The following is a 20,864-nucleotide window of genomic DNA, read 5'->3' on the forward strand; positions in this document are numbered from 1 at the left end:
TGTATGCTTTCTTGGTTTAGCCCACCCTATGATGTGTTAAGTCTTGCCCTGTATGAAGTTCTTTTTTATTTTTTCTTTGAATCCCTCGATCACCACTTGTTGTCAGCTAGGCAATTGCACCGATCAGGCCATCAACACTAGTTGTAGTACTAGTCAGTCGTGTCAGTCATGCCTATTGGCGCTAGTTGTCAGTTAGGCAGTTGCACCGGTCTCAGAGTTAATAAAAAAATTAGAATTTCTCCCATTCCAGTGCTAGTGTGTCTTGACCCTCAGACTCTCTTCTCCACCAAAAGTGACTAGGATGATTTGTTTGCTTCGTTTTTAATTGAATGAGTGAAAGAGTCTCGTTTTTCTCTTATTTCGAGTGTCTCTTTTCTCATTCCGAGCATAGATTACTTTGCTTGGTTTGTTGATTAAAGCATTTATGTGTTTGGTTTGTTCGATTCAGGGAAGAGGTTTATTTTAGTTTCATTTATCATGCTTTGGTTTTTATTGATGCTTGTTTGTTCGGAAATGTGATAATTTTCATTAAAGTGCTTTATGTGAAACATTCATTTTGCATCTTATGAAAAGAATAACATCATTCTGGTTTACTTAAGCGAACATATTGCATTAGTAGTGTTATTGAGAATCTAGAGTTGCATCATCATAAGCATTGGAAATGAAATGAAACTTATTTTTTTGTTAAGGGAAGATTAAGTGCATTTAGGACATGTATTAGTGAAAGATTTCATTCTTTTCTTGTTGCATTGATTGTGTGCTCTCTATCCCTCAATTAGCGTTAACTTTCATCGAAGTAAGATATCTTTTCTCATATAGCTGCATGTAGGAATTTTGTCAGATGGCAGCAGTAGGGCCTTGTAACTGAAACCTAATTCAAGATCAACTGTTAAAATTTATTGAATTAATCTAAGGAAGCATTGAAACTTAATGCTTACAATTAGTGGTCTAGGCTAGAGACGTGTTCAGACGTCTTTAAACCTAGCAGATTTCATTAGCATCATCATTAGACAATGCTAATATGAATTTGTGCTCCTTGTACTATTGAGTATATAACGAGATACCCCATTAGGATGAAATCCTTTTATCCTTAGGAAGACGCGTCAGCCGCCTTGTAAACATGATACACTAAACATAACATTCGGGGAGATTCCCTACTCATACTTCTTGGTTCGCCAGGAGGTATTCTGCAATTCACGGTTGCCTGGTAGTACTATTTACCTAGATCATCCAGAGCAGTCATTTTGGTCTCTTTGACTCTTTAAGTAGGTTGACTTGCAATTTGTCTATTATTATGTTTGTGTGTTGTTGTTGTTTACTTGTTTTAGGAGCTTGAAGAAGGAAGCAAGAGATTATTGGAGGGAGCAAGCGAGGAAATCATCAAGCAGGATAAGTGACCAAGAGGTAGGCCCTCTTGATTGATTCTAATCCAAGGAAATATTCCATAGAATGTATCTATTCTGGATAGATTCATTATTGGGCTAGAGAAATTCATTCGTGTCTGCACTTATAATTTTACTTAACCAACGAATTTGTAGTGAAGTAAAATTATAAGTGCGGACACGAACGAATTCCTCTAGCCCGATAATGGGTCTAGCCAAAACATATACATTCTATGGAAGATTTCCTTAGATTAGAATCAATCAAGAGGACCTACCTCTTGGTCACTTATCCTACTTGATGATGTCCTTGCTTGGTCGCTCCAGCAATCCCTCACTTATTTCTTCAAGCTACCGAAACAAGTAAACAACAACAACACACAAAAATAATAATAGGCAAATTTCAATTCAACCTACTTAATGAGTTAATAAGAATCAAGACGCGAATATGTAATATTACAAAACATTTAGGAAATCAATTGATAGTTGCATATATTAATATGAAATAGAGATTACAACCATTCGTCTTGATGTCGTGGTCTTCCTCTGACAAGACCAAGTTCCCACACACTTCTGCTAGCATTCCATGATGGCTTCAAAAAACAATAGTTTAAAGGTTCTTCCCTTTATACTCCACTCCAAACCAAACACACTTCTTCCTCACACAACTAGATGGCTACAACTAGTAATAGCTTGCTTGTTTAATCAAAATAGTGTACTCACACTCAACCAACACCCTAACTATGACTAGCTTGTGCTTGGGAAGAAGTGAAGTTTATATAGGAAATATGGATGGCAGATGGATCCTCTTCTCATGGGAGAAAGACTTATCCCTTGAGGTAGTTCCCTCATTATAGGGGAAAGGAGCCCAAACTATCATCCTTCACCGCATCCGGCCAAACAATTTATGAAACTTCCATTACGAAGCTTCTAGAACTGGAAGCTTCGGCTCTAATTTAAAAAAATTTCCATAACGAGGCCGACGTGAACAGAACACAGCTCAGTCACATCGATTGACGTGGGGAATAGTGCTAATATTTTCACACTGGTGCAGGGGAGATAAAGGTCATTAGCACCAACCTTGTGAATTGGGAAAAATAGAAGTTTCAAGGGAAATGGTGTAAAAGGGAAATGATTTGCTCATGAAGAGGGACATAATGGGAGTTTCTTCATGAAGGAAAAGCATGCAGGGTTCTACTGTAGAGTTCCTCCAGGATGAAGAAATGGGGAGTACAAAGACAATGAGAAAATGTTGTGTAACAGATGCCCCTGAAAGCGTGAAGGCCGAACCAGAGTGAGGGATGAAATGCTTTATAAATCAGTGCGAAGAACCAATCTACCATCAGAAAACTTGCAAGAAAGTAAAGATACATATACATAAACTGAGATCTCTGTCAAATGATACATGAATCGTGGCATGGACACAACCATCTAGAGAATGATCACTAAAATGGATCCAGGTATGGGCACAACCATCCGTCAAAGAAGATCATAATGAAACCAAGGTATGGTATCAACCATCCAATAATAAGAAATATCACATATGATAACTCATGGTCTGGTCACAATTAGCCATATGAAAGAGACATGCATATCATCACAATCATGTCACACCACTTTGCAACCTAGACTTGTGTGATCTGCGTCCAAGGTCTTGCACTCCAACATGACCCGATCAAAGTACAGATCCTAGCATGCGAATAGGTGTGTTGACATTAAAAATGCTAGAAAGTCGCTTGATTACCAATCAATGATGTAAACTATTAACAAGCGCAAGAGAAACCACCAATAATGATGATGGCCCTCAAGGTACTATCAGCACAATTCACGGAATGTGAATAGAGGAACTGAAGTCAAACACCTGCGAAATCACTCAATCGAAAGCCAATGATGTGAACTTGTTATTGAGTGTGAAGAACTTGCCATTAGGGCATGCAAGCTATAAGGTACTGGAAGGGAGTCTCTTGGTAAACTTCCCGGATAATGAGTCAAAGTCGATAGAATGTGACTGTGTCGAAGGATGGCCATAATGAATCCCACATCACCGATGCAAGACGAGAGGATGTAAAATGATTTGGATGATACAAAGAATCACAGGTAAGTGTAACTGCTGAAGGACAACTCTTGAACATATCGGCGACACAATTGGAAGTTTGGCAGCTTTTGGATCCATGGGATCGGTGGTGATAATGATGTGGTAGAGATCAAATGGAAGGAAAAAGTGAATGGCCCAAACCCAGGAAGGTCAAAAATACAAAGGACGATGTGCTAACCCGACACAAAGCAAAGAGAGTCATGTTCAAGAGTAAGTTGATGACACAACTCGATAGATTTCCAAATTTTCCCCCACCAATTCTGGCGAGTACCCCAATTATTTTTTTTTAAATTCAAGCTTGAAGGGGATATCATATGCTTTCATTGTAATTTCATCCTTCGGACAAATCCAACCTAGCAAGTTTAACGATCCCTAGGAAGGAAAAACTCGTGTTCATCATGGCGACAAATCTGATGTTGTTTAATGGTTTAACTAGTCCGACAAAGGTGTAACTCAGTATCTTTTTCATATTTAGAGAGTTTCAAAAAGACACATAAAGGAAAACTCCTCATGGTCCCTTTTCGTACATTTGTGTCTCTAAAGCTCAAAAAGGTAGAAAACAATACTTGAGAGAACCACTTGACCATTTTAGTTGAGTACCTTTTTCATAAATAGTACATCCCAACCTAAAAATGGGGGTAAACTTATACTGGGCACACGAGGTTTCGCATCCATTAATGAGTTCGAAAAGACAAGGGCTTGACCATCTTTTCACTTTTAAAGGGTCGGAAAAGAGCTGAAGGTGGACCCCCCATTTTTTTTAGCCAATTTCTAGGAGGAGCAATTGACTTCTACCTACATTTTCACAATTTCTAGGCTAAGCGGTATTGTTGGGACAGATTGCACAGTTTTCACTAGGAAGCTTGTTGGATAGGATTGTGTAGTTTCCGGGCCCAGCACACTACCAATCATATTTGCGCAATGTCTAGAGGGAAGGTCAGTTCCCCTCCATAATTGCACAATTTCTTGAGGGATCTTCTCAACTATCAGCTAGACCAAGTCTGAAGTGGAAACCTGTGAGGGAAGTGAAGCAAGCTATCATGCACAGGCTCGCAAGCTACTAGAAAAACAATGAAGCTCATGTACTTGACAGTGCAAGACATGCTGCTAAGGATGGTTGGTAGGGAGGCTCCAAAATGAAGCTAAGGAGAAATTTTGGAGGGTGGTTGTAGCCGCTACAATAGTCTCCTAAGTCATATCTTTGATGAGCATCCCATCCTTATTTAATTAGCACAAGTGTCTTGGAATCCTTCCATCCCATTTTGCTAATTTCATATGTAGTTTTTAGAAGAAGGATTCCTCTCCCTAGTTCACAATAATTGGATGTATAATTTTGAATCCATGTCCTCTTCTAATATAAAGCTACTTGCAGAAAATATAGAAATGCTAAAATTCATGGCTAAGCCTTCGAATTTAAACTTCAGGGAATCTCAGTAGGGTTATTGTTGCACCATTGAATATGACATTAAATCCACAATATAGTCTCTAGATAATTCCATATCCCCTTTTAGCATATCTCCACTATTTTCTCAATTAATTAGAATGACACACCCTTCTAGAAGGACATGAATCATAATGGGACATAAAAACGAAATCTACCTAGATAAAAAGATGGGGCCAATAATGCCATGTCTTTTCACCACTTTGCCTCCTATAGAAACAAAGAAACAATTTGGGATTTACTCCTATGAGACACCATAAGGGATAAATTCTGTGACAAAATGGATAGGGTGGGTGCGTCCCATTTTGAAACTCTCTCTAAGGAACCATATGAATTCCAAATTTGGGATGTTATAAAGTTGGTCAATACATTCTCCATGGTCATAACTAAGGACATGAATTAGGTTGTTGAGGAGGAGGTTTCTAAGTAGGAACTCAAAGCCACTCTCTTCTTTATGTAGATACAAAAGAGCCTCGACTTGGATAGACTTCTTATGGAATTTTACACTTTCTTCAATCAGTTCATTAAAGATAATCTCCTAAAATGGTACTCAAATAAACAGTTACTAGGAAGATATTGGGGTATTTCAATAAAACCTTCCTTGCTCTCATTCCCAAAAATATAAGAATAATTCACATTTGAATTATCTTGCCTAATATATTGATGCAATGTAATATGCAAAATCATTTCCATGATAATTTTTAGGAATATCAAGTCATTACTCAATGATATTATTTCAAAGGAGTGATTAAATTTTCTCAATGATAGAAAATTCCCTAATGTTTTTTCTCTAGCCTAGGAAGCCACTCACTCATTAAAGGCGCACAATTTTCCAACTTTTATTTTCGAGTTAAATCCCTCCAAATAATTTAACTATGTGAGATAGAAATTTATTCCACTATATCCACATAAAATAAGTATGATTCTCCCTACCATTAACTAGATATCAATGGTTATCTTAATTCTCTCTTTTGTTGCACTAATAAATGGAGCTCCCTCTCCTTTCTTACATGCCTCTTGGGGGCCATGTCAAGGTTATCCTATGTCCTATTGAAGAATCTAAGGCAAGATGACATTAATGATTCTTATAACTATGATAACTTCTTGTGATGTCTTTTTACTTATTAGGATTACCTTCTTCTTATTATTGTTATAATGTTTCCTTCAATCATTAAACAACTACCAAAACAAGAAGATCAATAAGATAAAAGTACACAAGATGTAGGCTCCAAGCTAGGGGAACACCTCTCCTTTTGAGAGGAAAAACCTTCAATCTCTTCTTATAGATTCTTTATTGACGAATACCAATACCCTTGACCAATACAGAAGCCCTTCCAAGAACAAGATCAAATTATCAAGATATGGTTGCTTCAATGCTTTCCAAACCCAATATAATCTCTTCCAACAACATTACTCTAACCTCTAGCCACAACTTTCCGGCCCAACGACAGATCTGCAACTTCACCCCCCACGGCAGCAGCTGCTACTTCACACGTGTGGACTAAAACTGCTTCTTCTTTGCCTCCAACTGCCTCACTTGACCTACTTTGACTTCTAGATATAGAAGGAGACTTTGGTTTCCCTTCCTCCAACTCTTTTTCACTAGATCGAATCTCCACAACAAAACCCTAGTCTGGCAGAAGAAACCATAGTGAAACGTTGTAGAATTTGAGCCCTTTCCTTCGCACGTGTGGAGAGAAAGAGAGAGATAGGAACCCAAAACACTTATTCTCCTTATTTTGTCTTCTTCTCTAACCTTTTATGCTTCTTACTTCACATAAGAGATAGAGGAATGAATGTGTCCAAGTGAGGTCAAACTATCTCCTATATATAGGCCTTCCATTGGTATAATTCCAACTTCTAGGCCAACTTGACAAGCTCACATGATGACTTGCTCTTGGAAGGCTCGGTAAAATACAAAAAAAAATATTCTTACAATTTATAGGATGCTCGATGGGGTCTTCATATTATGACAATGTCCCTATTTGACTTCTTGACCGAGGACAACCCTATAATCACTTTTAATTAGTGCTTTACCTATAAAAAAAAATATTGGGAAAGAAACCCAAGGTCAGTAATAATAATCAATTTTATTTCTTTCTCAAAATAAAAGAATCAAAAGTATATTTCATATTTATGAATACCAAACCAAGTTACACTTTCTTCAACACTCCCTCTTAACTAGGTAGGTAATCGTGAATGGTACATGGCTAGAAATAAATATCATGGGAAAACTCAAACTAGCAATCCATCTGTTTAGCATCATTATAACCAACATTGTCACATAGAAAGGCCTTGACTAACAACTCTCTCTCAATATATCATAGCACAATTTTGGTGAGACCAATGATTATAGACACCTTCATCATTGTCTCTCAAGGTACATACCCACTTGGGTGTTCACTGAGTATGACTTTCTAGGACTATTCTTATCTTGGGTCCCTAGTCCTCAAAGAATATGGGTCCTCTTCCCTACTCTTATCTTGGATGCCCTACCACATCCTCAAAGATTATAGGATGCCATATGATTACCCAATCCTCCATTATTTCTTCTGAAATGAAGACAAGAATGATGTGTCTATCTCTCCCTCTCAACTAGGGTAAATATGTCAACCAATCCATGATTGATTATAAGATACACCAACTTCATATACAGAAGAGATTTTGTCAAAATATCAATATTTTGATCATAGGTGGGGATATACTCCTGCTTCAGTACACCATCTTGTACCAACTTCTGAATGTAGTGGTACTTGTTGTTTATGTTCTTCATCTTTTCATGAGATATTAGGTCCTTAGACAATATTATACATCTGGTATTATCACAATGTATTATGGTAAGGTCCAACGGTCCTGCAAACATACTAGATAACATCTTCCTTAAGCAGACCACTTCCCTACTCGTTTCACAAGCTACAATGTACTTGGCCTCAACACTAATTAAAGCCATTATCTCTTTCTTTCTTTTCATCCAAGAGACCATGGAGCATCCCAAGCTAAAACATCCTCTTGTAGTTCTTCTTCCATCCTTCTCACTGCCTCCCCAATCGGAATCAGTAAATCCTTCTAGATGAACATATTTTTCTTTTTCATACTTGAGGAAGTAGTGGGTGGTTCCTTGCAGATATCTTAGTATATGCTTGACAACTATCCAATGATCATGTCTAAGCTCCATCTAAAATTGACTGAGAACATTTAATGCAAAACATATTTATCGGCGAGTAGTCACCAGATACATCAAGGAGGCAATCAGTTGTCTATACTTACTAGCATCTACTGGACTGGTTTCAGAATTCCTTAACATCTTCAAGTTTGTGATCATCAAAGTTGTCATGGGTTTGCATTCCATCATATCAAAACTCTTCAATAGCTCGATCACATACTTTCCTTGTCTGAGGTAGATTTCATTTGGTTCCTTCCAGAATTTCAGTTCCAGATAATAATACATAAGTCCCAGATCCTTCATATCGAATTTAGCTACCAACAATTTCTTACATTCTTGAATTCTTTCTTCATCACCAGTTATTAGAAGATCATCTACATATAGAAGAATGATGACATGTTTATCATTCTATACTTTTATGTATAGATTGGGATCTATTGTTCTTATCCTAAAACCCAACCTTTGCAAGTATGCATCCATTCTAGCATACCATGCCCTAGGAGCTTGCTTGAGGCCATTAAGTGCATTCTTTAATCTGCACACATGTTTTTCTCTATCGTTTACTTCAAATCTCAATGGTTGTTCTATGTAGACTTCTTCATCTATGGTACCATTCAATAATGTAGTTTTGACATCCACTTGATGTACCTTCCATCCCATTGATGATGCGAGAGATATCAGAGATCAGATCATTGTATACCTTGTTGTGGGAGAAAAGGTCTCTTCATAGTCATTGCCTTCTTCCTGTGAGAAGCCTCAAGCCACAAATCTAGCCTTGAATTTATGTATACTATCATCTACAGCATGCTTGATACTATACAACCACTTAGAGGTTACCACTGACTTGTTTTTCGGTCTTCGGATAATTTCCCAGATGCCATTCTGTACAAAATCCTGTGGATTTACAATCCCATGTAATCTACTAAAAGAAGAGACAAGAATCTACTTCTACTCTTTACAGTGGAAGCCCATAAACATTGAGAAAACAATAATCAATAGAGGAAGAGAATCAAAGGAACCTAACACAATAAATATCTAGGGAAAGCCACAACTCAAAAACCCACTATTTTTTTTGTATCAATCAAGAAAATCAAGATGAAATTACAAGGATTGTTCTATCTAGAAAAATCCCAGCACTGGGCAAATTAAATCACCAACTCATAAGAAATCTCAAGGCGAGATCTTAGCCAATCAACAACCTCTCCAAGTCTCTATTCCAAAATGTAATTCCTATGAAGGATAGATTGTATTTAAAGGGAAATAAAGCCTGAAAAAATAGTGCAATCCCTCAAGGATAAGTGCCTGAATGCATGCACTATCAGTGCAACTCAGAAAAATATAAACAAAATAGTACATTGTCCCTGCACTTTAGTCTCAATTGGGTCTTTCTCAGAATCAACATGCATGAGTTTCTGATGATGGAATCTTCAGTTATCTAGAGTAGCACTAATTAGGTCACTAGTGTCCCAACTGACTATTTACGCCCTATTAGTTCTTGAAACTGATTGGAACTAATTTAATAGGAATTAAATCAACAAATTGAGTTAACTAATTACAACTAATTCATAACTCATCCTAAACTCCTATAAGTTAGGGAGAACATATACATGTCTTCTAAAAGACTTCTAATTTTGAATTTCCAAAATTAATTAATTTAATTAAACTTAATTAATTATTTTCAAATTTCTATGAGAAAAGAATTCTATTTTAATTCACAGTTTAATTCAAGGACAAATTAAATTGGAATTTCTTGTTGCCATTTCTCAACACTCCCTCTCAACAATAAAAGGATTATCCACTACCTTGATATTGTCTCTGTGATACTCAAATTTACATCTTGCCAATGCCTTTGTCAAGATGTCAGCATCTTTCTCCTCTGTGGGAATGTAATCTAACAACATGATCTACCTCAATACAAAATCTCTGAGATGATGATACTGGATATCTATATTCTTTGACCGATCATGAAAAACTAGATTTTCAAAGATTTTTATACAACTCTGATTATCACAATAAATCATTGTCAGATCCATATGCTGACCAAACAAACCAACCAGGATCTTCCTCATCTAGATAGCCTCACATGTTGCTTGACTTGCATCCATTTACTCTAACTCTATGGAACTAAGTGCAAACAATCTCTGTTTCTTTTGTACCAAGAAACTACAGCTAACTCAATGTTAAATATCCCTCTTGATGTGCTCTTCCTGTCAGATGGACTCCCTGCCCAATCTGCATCAGTGAAACCTTGAAGCTTCACTCCCTCTGTCCGTCTGTACCACAACCCAAACTGAGTAGCGCCTCTGAGGTATCTCAATACATGCTTTTCTGCCTTCCAATACAGCTTGGTAAGCCTAACCATTTCCTGACTAAGATGATTAACTACATAACACATATCTGATCGTGTGTTCACAAAATACATGAGTGAGCCCACAAGCTTCCTATAAATAGTAGCTTCCACTACTTCTCTTGAAGTAGCATCCTCCTCCCTCGAGTTACTAGCTAGAGGAACCTCCATGAGTTTACTGATCTCCATGCAGAATCTCCTTAGTATCTCATTGGCGTAGTTGCCTTGAGAAAAAAACAACTCCCCATCTCCCTTCCACACCTCCATGCCAAGAAACTAATGCATGAGCCCCATGTCCTTCATCTCAAACTCTATTGCAAGGTCCTCCTTGCAAGATTTGATGAGCTTCTCGTCACCTCTGAGTATGATATCATCTACATAAAGTACAATGATCAACATCGGACCTTGCAAGATTTGATGAGCTTCTCGTCACCTGTGAGTATGATATCATCTACATAAAGTACAATGATCAACATCTTATTGATGAGGCTCATCATTGGGTAAATATATGGACCTTAATACACCTCCAAGATTACTAAAATCAAATCTTATCATAATTCCTTACATGTTTTAATCATAGTTTTCTTAATGAGATGAGTAAAATTAAGATGTTATGTCTAGTGGTCTAATGTGCATTGATTGCATGTTTTTGGGAGCAAATTATGGAAAATTATGGTTAATTAAGGTGCTAGAACTCAAATGGGACGAGAAGTAGAGGTTATAGGAGATGGATCTTCCTCATTAAATCCTCACTCATTAGAAGATCCATTAATGAAATCACACTATCCTGGAGTTTCAGGCAGCCGAGTCATGAGGATCATTGGCAGCCGAGCCAGTGATAGTTCAGAACCAATTTCTCTTAAGATTCGGAGCCAAGCCTCCCTAGATTTAAGGTATTTTGTGCAAATTCAGTGGTATAAATAAGGAGGCCTAGATTCTCATTAAGGTTCGGATTTTTTATGCAAGATAACTATGCACTTTCGAGTTGAAATATTGTGACAAAACATTGTTATGTAATTTTTTGATATGTTAATGAAGATGAGAATTCCCTTGATCCAACATTGAGTTGACTCATAGGGCTAAAGCTCTTGGGTTAGGGCCCAACCCTAGAAGAAGAGTTTCCTCTTATTGTACTTGTATGCTTAGTTTATTTCATAGATTACTTGTTGAATTGATTTTGGCATTTTTACATTACAAGTATTGGTGAATTTGATTAGTTTGCTTCCATTTGTGCATAGCTTTAATAGTAGCTTTTGAGAGATAAAGTGTTATAGACATATTTGGGCACCACAACCCAAATCACATATGTACATAAACCAAGGGCTTCTAAACCCCTAAAAGTTTTGTTTCATACCGTAAAGGAACAAGGTCAACTGATTACATCATTTCCCAGAAGTTCTCCCTGAAAAACTGCTCATAGCTGGTCAAAACTGGACCATACAGACTACTCCATTTTGAGGGTGCAATGCATCTCACCTGTCACATGCAAAGGGTGTGATGCATACTGAAAATACATTATGTAGGGTGGGATGAGAAAGAGCAGACAAATGGCAGAGGCAGTTTGCTAGGTGGAAACCTAGAGAATCTTCTAGAAACTGCTCATTTGACACTTGCCTCTCTGAATTCGCCCAGGGATGAGTAAGAGATCATGAAATGTCCAAGTGGAACCAAGAAATAACAGTGACATGAGACTAATAAAAATCCTAGAAGCTGACTCACCCACCTACAAATATCTATATATGGATCCGTCATCCTAGATATCTAAAGGCTGGAATTTTTTATTTTGTAAGGAAGTGTTGTTGGTTTCTCTGTGAAACATTGTAGTGTTGGGTGATCTAGCTTTTCATGAGGTGAATATGGATTTCATGCTGGGAGGATGGCGCTAGATCAAACCGCTAGGTTGTAATCCTCTCTTCTACTACTTCTATCAATAAATTTATTTGAGTTTTCCTCCATATACTTGTATATTTCTGAATCTTGTATTGGTGTATGCATTTGTATGGTTAATATACATCTGATCCTATATTGTTTATGGTTATAGATCTCTATGCTTTGATGGTATTATGCTGCTTTGACTCTACATGTGTTCTTTGAAGCGGGACAAGTGAGGAAGGAGTGCGAAGCTCTATCAAAGGAGGGAGGAAACAAGCAAGGAGACAAGCGAAAGACTGAGGTTGGTACTCCGTCCTTCTCCGTCACCTATCTCTCATAAAGGAAAAAACAAGTAACTTTAGTTTGTTTGTTTCTAAGATAGCTACCCGTCTTAGTGGGACTAGCAACTCTGAATGGGCACTAGCTTTCCCGATAAAAAAATGGCAACTCCACTAGGGAGTGAATAGTTTGATTGTTAGTCACTGTTGTTTTCTTTATAAACTACAGATGGAGCCTAAAGTTAAGCCAACTAGCCTTCGAACTACTTTTGCTATGCAACTGCAAAGTAGATTAATGCTGCTTTAGTCAATCTCGAGGTTAGTTTATGAACTGAACATCTGACTTGAAAACATCCTAAGTGCCCTGGTGGTCACTCAAATAACCTCATTAGATCAGCCCCTATACTTTGTGTTTATTGTCTATCATTATCTCAGCCTAAATCTCTGAACCTAGCTACAAACTATGAGTGAAAACCAAGCTCAGTCTCATCCCTAGACCATCGCATTGTCCCTCATTGGAAACCTAGATGCATCGGACCTCTCGTGTATCGCAGGTGAGATGCATCGCTATTTCCCTGTGTTACAAGTGCGATGATTGAATCAGATTGTTTTTCCCTCCAAATTTTGGTTTTTCCTTCATTGTTTTCAGCTCTATTCAGTAGTTTTGCTGTCTATGATCATTATATCACTGTTGAAACTCTCTTCCTTTGCATTATTCAGTCTCCATTGATAAAGAATTGTGAATGCTTTTTTTATGTATTTTTCATCCTTTACAGTTCTCCTTTGCAAATAGTAGCTTAATTGAACTGCCTTCTATTGATTTGAAAGTGTCGCAAGTGTCGTTTTCAGTCAAAGAAAAGAGTGTCGTAAAGACTTCCTATTTTAGATAGTTGATTAAAACTTTTCCATTGTATTTGATTTGAATCATCAATTCTTTGAAGTGTCGAAAGCAATTTTCAATTCGAAATTGAAAGTGTCATCTAAATCTTCCTTTCATTTTTTGAAAAGAAATTGCTAAACTGTCGCCTTGAGGAAAGATAGTTCAGACCTGTACTTAGTTTTTTTTTGTCATTCTCACATTAAGGAAAATGAAAAAAAATACATGCATGTTCATTTGCATTCAAACTCCATGCGAAAATTGATTTAGGACAGTGCATCTTAGTGTGTGCTCTCTGCTCTATGTTGAAATAATTTTACTTCTCTTTCCTTAGTAGCTAGGATTTTCATTGTTAAAATAAAGTAAACGACTGTTTATCATCTTAGATTTCATATTTAGGAATTGTATATCTACATCATGCGGTGAACCTTAAATGCGAACTTCTTAAGAAAGAAAAACTATAAAATAAACCTCAATGAACATAAAAATTCTTTGGAACCTAACACACAACATCTAGAAGTCTAGCCTATAGACATATTCCGACATCGTAAAGCCTGGTAACTATCATTTTCATCGTAATTTGGGTGATTCCTCCTCTTTGATACGAAAAGTTCCAGTACGGACTTATGCTCCCACATAAAATCGAGTATATATTGGGAGACCACAGTAGGCTAAATCCTTTATCCTTAGGAAGTCGTGTCTGCTGCCCTATCAATTGCAATGCACTGAACACAACATTCGGGAAGATTGACTGCCGTACATAAAACGTATTCTGCAATTTTATGATTGGTTTGGTAATCCCTCTGTCTAGATTTCTTGAGTAGTCATTTTCATTCCTTTTCAGATTCCTTAAAAGAAAAGGTCCATCTGAGCACTTGTCACTTAAGGCTCATTAAAAATTGAAGGCGACTAGAGTCATATTTAGTTTTTTCTTAACCCTTAAAAATTGAAAAAGCAGGTTGTGTCAAAGCATCATAAAATTTATTTTAATCAGAATAACAACACCATTCCATCGTTGGTCTTAGGTTGATAAAATGGAGTCCACCAATCAAGGATTTCCCCTTGGGGGGAATCCTATTCCTTTCTCTTCTTGGGGAGATGTTGGTGCTCCACACATGGCTAAATTGTCCATTCCAAGACTCACAATTGGCCTGCCAGTATGGCTTTCCTCGACCTTTGTAGTTCAAAACACTGTAATTACTCAGCAATCAAATCAGCAATCAGATGATACTGAAGTCGCTCCCCCACCTTCTACTTATTTTTTTTTCTCCCTCTCCTTCTTCCTCTTCACTCGGTGAAGCTAGTAACACTAAAAACAAAGTAACTGAGAAGAAGAAGAAAGGGAAGGAGAAGAAGAAGAAGAAGCCAATGGTGAAAGGGGAAACCATGCATCGTCTGGCAAAAACCCACACACTGCACCATCCAAACCTAAATCTCCATGTGTCATTTTCAAAGGAGACCACTATCATCGAGATTGTCCTTGCATCCCGTGGATCTTAAGAGATTGGTCTCCCCGGTTGCACAATCCAATGTCTTCAACCTCTGATGATCGTGTTGAGAGCACACCATCAACTAGTGAAAATGAAGTCAATGGATAGAAAGGAAGATCTAAATTTCCTTGTAGACTGTGTGAAGGCGATCATGCCCTCCACCGTTGTCCTTTCCTGGAAGAAGCTAAAAGAGTCTTGGATAATCGTCCTGCTTCACAACAACAACTACCTCCTAGATACAGGAAACACTTATCGAGTCCATTGCTAGTTGGAAATCTGACTGACACACCTTTGTTGTCAGTCGAAGCACCTATCATTGAAGATAAACCCTCTAAGTCCACACCAGACCAAAGTCAACAGGTCGAGACGACAGTCGACCCAGTCTTGTCTTCAGAAGGTCCACCTTCAGATGATACATTCATCAAAGAGAATGAGGACGACACTTTTCAAATTATTTTTGTTAACATATAATCCGATGAACATGGGGGCAATCTACTAGTTCCTTCACCACAGGAAGGAATTTCATTAGAGATTCATCCGACCATTTATTCGGTCCCTCCTCCAAGCAATCTAGTCGTTTCCTTTGATTGGAATCTACTAGGGAGACCCTGCCTACCATCTAATGTACCATTCTGAATCATAGCGCAAGATTACAGAATGATCATGGTTGGTACTATCATAGATGAAGGGGCTTCCATGAGCATCTCTTCCTCAACCACTTGGAAAGCACTTGGTTCGCCATCACTTATGCCTGAGATTTGAAATCTGTCAGGCTTCAACAAAGGAACCAGTCAATCTTTAGGGATCCTTCCAAATTTTCCTATAACTTTGAGAAGGAAAAATGTTCATCTAAACGTAATGATAGTCCAAGGGCCTCTATATTACAATCTACTCCTTGGGTGTGACTACATTTACATCATGGGAGCTATTGTTTCCTCACTCTTTCGAGTGATGTGTTTCCCGTATGAAGGCAGAATGGTCCAGCTCATTGACCAACTTTCATTCCCTAGTTCAAACACAGCTACTAGTCAAATGCCATCCCTAACTAGTATTTTTTCACAAGGAATGTATCATCAACCTCCAGTCCATCCACCTGATGAGCGCGAGTGATTCAGCGAATGTGACTAAACCCAGGGGACATGGGCGTCTTCTTCGGCAGGAAAACCCCAGGTATAAGGTAGGTTTCCGCGTAGGATATATGACTAGTCTGACACACCCATCCGTTTAGGAAAATGGGATTAGACTAGAAAAGGGTTCCCTCATCAAAGGTTATGTGAGTGGAAGCTCCCACCATTCACGTTTGTCTATTTCGATGAACAAAGCCAAGGAAGTGTTTTGTCTGCAAATGCGGACGAAACAACCTTGCTTTAATGCAAGAACTTCCATATGGTAATGTGGAAACTCTTCTTCTCTTTATACCTGGGGACATGCAAACCTTTTGTATGCAAGTGAAAAGTGACCAACGTAACTCTAATCCCGTAGTTTTTTACTAACTTCAACTACTTAAGTTAGGTGATTGGTCTGATCAACCATTCACCTTTGTAAGGGCCAAATGGCACCAGCAAAGTAAAGGAAAGTTTTCCCATCGAGAAGATATCCTAGCTAACCTCAGTAGTTCTTTAACTCCTCAGAAAATAGTTGGTTGTTCCTAGCTTGCATAAAAAAGGCTCCAGAGAAAAGTTGCACATGGGGCAAGCTCCCTAAAAAATGGACCTACTAATGAGAGACATCCTTATTATACAAATGGCATGATCAATGTTTCCACAAAGTTAAAACTCGTTAAAAAAGCATATGTTCCCCCAGAGTTCAATCTGATTAAAAATAAATGAACCCACTTTCAGTGAATAACCTCTGTGATCGCATTACTATCAACTTTCGAGCCTTGGTTGTGTTCTTGCCATCACCTCTACTTTTTAGCCAATCATATCCCTCCACTTGATTGTCTACCCTTTTGAGGAATAGATGCAATGAGTGATTCTGTTAGCCACCTTCTTTACACTGTCATGATTGAAAAACCTTACGTGGAACCAGGTGCTACTCGAAAATATCACTCGTTCCTCAAAGAAGAGTTTCTTTTAAGCTCTTTTTAGACTCGTAAAATATAAAAAGATTGCTGAGCAATTGGCCTCTCCATCTCGTTAAAGTGATTGGAAGTGACATATCTCCTCTATATTTTAATCTTTCTGTACCTAAGGGATCATTACACAAAAATATCAAGCGCTTGTCTTTTTCGGCTCGTTAAAGTGATCAGAAAAGTCATCCCTTTCGTATTATTTTATACTTTTTCAGAATTAAGGGATTATACTATGAAAAAGGATTACTGGAGTTTCCTTTTTGTCTATTTTTAGACTCTCTAAAACTGAAAAGGACCGAGTTATCTTTGTCATTAAACTTGTTAAAACAATAGCGACAAACTTGTCCATTATAGACAAGAGCGAGTTTCACTATCGCTAGGCTCACTAAAACATAGCAACAGGTTTGCCTGAAGGGAAAATTATAGAACAAGAATATGTTATCCTCCTCAATCTTGACAAAAATAAAGAGGTACTAGTCAGCAATGACTGGAGAAAAATTTGGAAGAAAACTTGAGGAACTTCATTGGTAGCAGGTCGCTCTTGAACATGACACTTTCACTCCATCACCATGATTGAGTCAGGTTGGGTTATTCTGTTCGCCGGTCATATCACCATTGGTCCTCTGTACCATCCATTTTTGGGGTTACTGCTACTGATCCATTTTTAGTGTTGCCGATATGTTCAAGATAAGTTTCTTAGAGAATTCACCAACCTAGCTTACGCCTCATCTGCTGCAATAACTTCACTCTCCATTTTTCATGACCGCCACCCTGAACCTTGTATCATCAGATCGTTTTCACCTCCATAAAATCATTTGCTCCATTACGTGTCGTAGATGTGGGATTCAGTAAGGCCCTCCTACGACGGGTCACTTCTTGTCAACATTATCTCATTATCCAAGAAGTCGACTTAGGAACAACCCTTTCAGTACTTTGAATCTTGCATGCCTCAATGGCAAGTTTCTCACTTCCGGTGATAGGTTTACATCAATGGCCTTCGACCGAAAGATTTTGTGTGGTGTTCAACATCGACTCATGTATTCACACCACGTGAATTTTACTACAGTACCTTGAGGGTCATTATCATTATCAGTGATTCCTGTCACACCTGTTAACAACTTACATCATTCGCTGGTAATCAGGCGATGTCCTTCCATGTTCGACACTAGAACATCTTTTCATATGGATAGACTTGTACTCCGGGTGAAGATTGAACGAGTTTGAAGACCCTAGATCTAGTTTCATCCATTTGGGTTGTGATATATTTAGGAAACTAAAGACATCAAATGTACATCATAGCTGCACAGATAATCATCCAAGCCAAGGGAAGATGGCTCTACCAGAATCATCAGTCTGCCACACAGACGGTTGTCTATCCTATTTACATGAAAATGAATTTATAAAGCTAAGCATGGGAATGCCTACCTCGACTAGATCATGAAAATATTATGAAGATAATGTATTGTATTGTATCTTATTATCGGTCACCTTCCAGTTCGAAAAACTTCGGATCCTCATGATAAATCATTTCACCTGACATCAGAAGATTTATGATCTCATGCTTTAGGGGGCAACTGTTATAGACATATTTGGGCACCGCAACCCCAATCACATATGTCCATAAACCAAGGGCTTCTAAACCCCTAAAAGTTTTGTTTCATACCCTAAAGGAACAAGGTCAACTGATTACATCATTTCCCATAAGTTCTCCCTGAAAAACTGCTTAGAACTGGTCAAAACTGGACCATACAGACAGCTCCATGCTGAGTGTGCGATGCATCTCACCTGTCACATGCAAAGGGTGCGATGCATACTGAAAATCCCTTCTATAGGGTGTGATGAGCAAGAGCACACAAATGGCAGAGGAAGTTTGCTAGGTGGAAACCCAAAGAATCTTCTAGAAACTGCTCATTTGACACTTGCCTCTCTGAATTCGCCCAGGTATGAGTAAGAGGTCATGAAATCTCCAAGTGGAACTAAGAACTATCAGTGAAATGACATTAATCAAAATCCCAAAAGCTGACTCACTCACCTGCAAATATCTATATATGGATCCGTCATCCTAGAGATCCAAAGGCTGGAATTTTGTATTTTTAAGGAAGTGTTGTTGGTTTCTCTGTGAAACATTGTAGTGTTGGGTGATCTAGCTCTTCATGAGGTGAAGAGGGCTTTCATGCTGGGAGGATGGCACTGGATCAGACCGCTAGGTTGTAATCCTCTCTTCTACTACTTCTATCGATAAAGCTATTTGCGTTTTCGTCCATATACTTGTATATTTCTGAATCTTGATTTGGTGTATGAATTTGTATGGTTAATATACATCTAATCCTATATTGTTTATACTTATAGATCTCTATGCTTTGATGGTATTATGCTGCTTTGACTCTACAGGTGTTCTTTGAAGCGGGACAAGTGAGGAAGGAGTGGCAAAGCTCTATCAAAGGAGGGAGGAAACAAGAAAGAAGACAAGTGAAAGACTGAGGTTAGTACTCTCTGCTTCTCTCTCATCTATCTCTCATAAAGGAAAACACAAGTAACTTTAGCTTGTTTGCTTCTAAGATAGCTACCTGTCTTAGTGGGACTAGCAACTCTGAATGGACACTAGTTTTCCTGATAACATAAAGGAATACCAAAAAGACTAGTAACAGGTGGATCTTGCCTCATTCCTCCCTTCAAGGACCATGATTTGAGGGAAAACTCTCATTCAGCCCAAAAAGACAGAATTTTGGTTTCTTATGAAATTTAGGGTTTTTATGTTAATTAGGTCAGTATCTCTAAGTTTCCCAAGGTAGATCACAGTTGTCATTTCTTGTATCTTAGGCTTTGTATTAAGTTTCATGGTGTGTTCAAAATAGGATTCAAGTATTTCCATGCATGAACTAGGCAAATAAATGATGAAATTATGTTTTCATATGTTATTGGAAACCTTTCTTGTTTTGGCATAATTTATGGGTAAATTCCAACAATGATGTGTATATTGCAGGAGTGTCAATAGTGTAGGAAGACCTCATATCAGCAACCTCAACCTAAACTCACCCATCCATGTCAGCCAAAATCCACTAAGTCCAAAATCCAAGTTATCATTTCATAAGGATAACTTGCCATGCTTGTTGAGCAAATCCAACCATCATACAACTTTGGTTTGAGTTCTGAGGGAGTCCTAAACACTTCCTTGCCTTATTCCTTCAGTCACTCACCTTCCCTAAGCCTTATACCATTGCCCAAGTCATTCATTCTTTCATCCTGTTCCTGTAGGAATACGGGGGATCCTGTAGGTGAATTAGGACATCTTGTAGACATCTTGTAGGACGACCTATAGTGGCCTGTTTTGAGGACTATTTGTGAGAAATGCATCACAAAAGATTGGAGAAGATCCTTGCTTGCCTCCCAAGCCATCTAACACATCACAACCATCTTTCACCACACCTACCCCACCTTCCATGGAATCAAGAAGAATTAGCATTCATGTTTTTAAAAAAAGACAAAAAGGAAAAGGTTGTTACTCTTATTCATATGCACAACAATTAAGTGTTTGATTAGATCAGATTGCATGCTTTGGTTAGTTAGGGTTTCACATGTGTAGCTTAGAATTCTTTTGAAGAAAGGTATCTTAATAAATAACTAGATGAGTGGTGTGTTTTAAGCATCTATTTTAGTCTTTCTTTATTGTAGTAGGTAGCATTTCACTTCTCTCAATTAGGGTAAAATTCTCCTTTCTCAATTGGTAATCAAACTTCTTCTAAATCAATATAAGGCTAGTTTGAGAAACCCTAGTGGTCTATCGCCCAACTTAGTAGTGACAAAAGAGTGGACCCATTGCATGTATTTGTGTATACAACACTGTCACC

The sequence above is a fragment of the Pinus tabuliformis genome, chromosome 5_1 (genome assembly GCF_031772625.1).
Source record: "Pinus tabuliformis cultivar Carrire ecotype Pingquan chromosome 5_1, CPIR1, whole genome shotgun sequence".
NCBI classification, from domain to species: Eukaryota; Viridiplantae; Streptophyta; class Pinopsida; order Pinales; family Pinaceae; genus Pinus; species Pinus tabuliformis.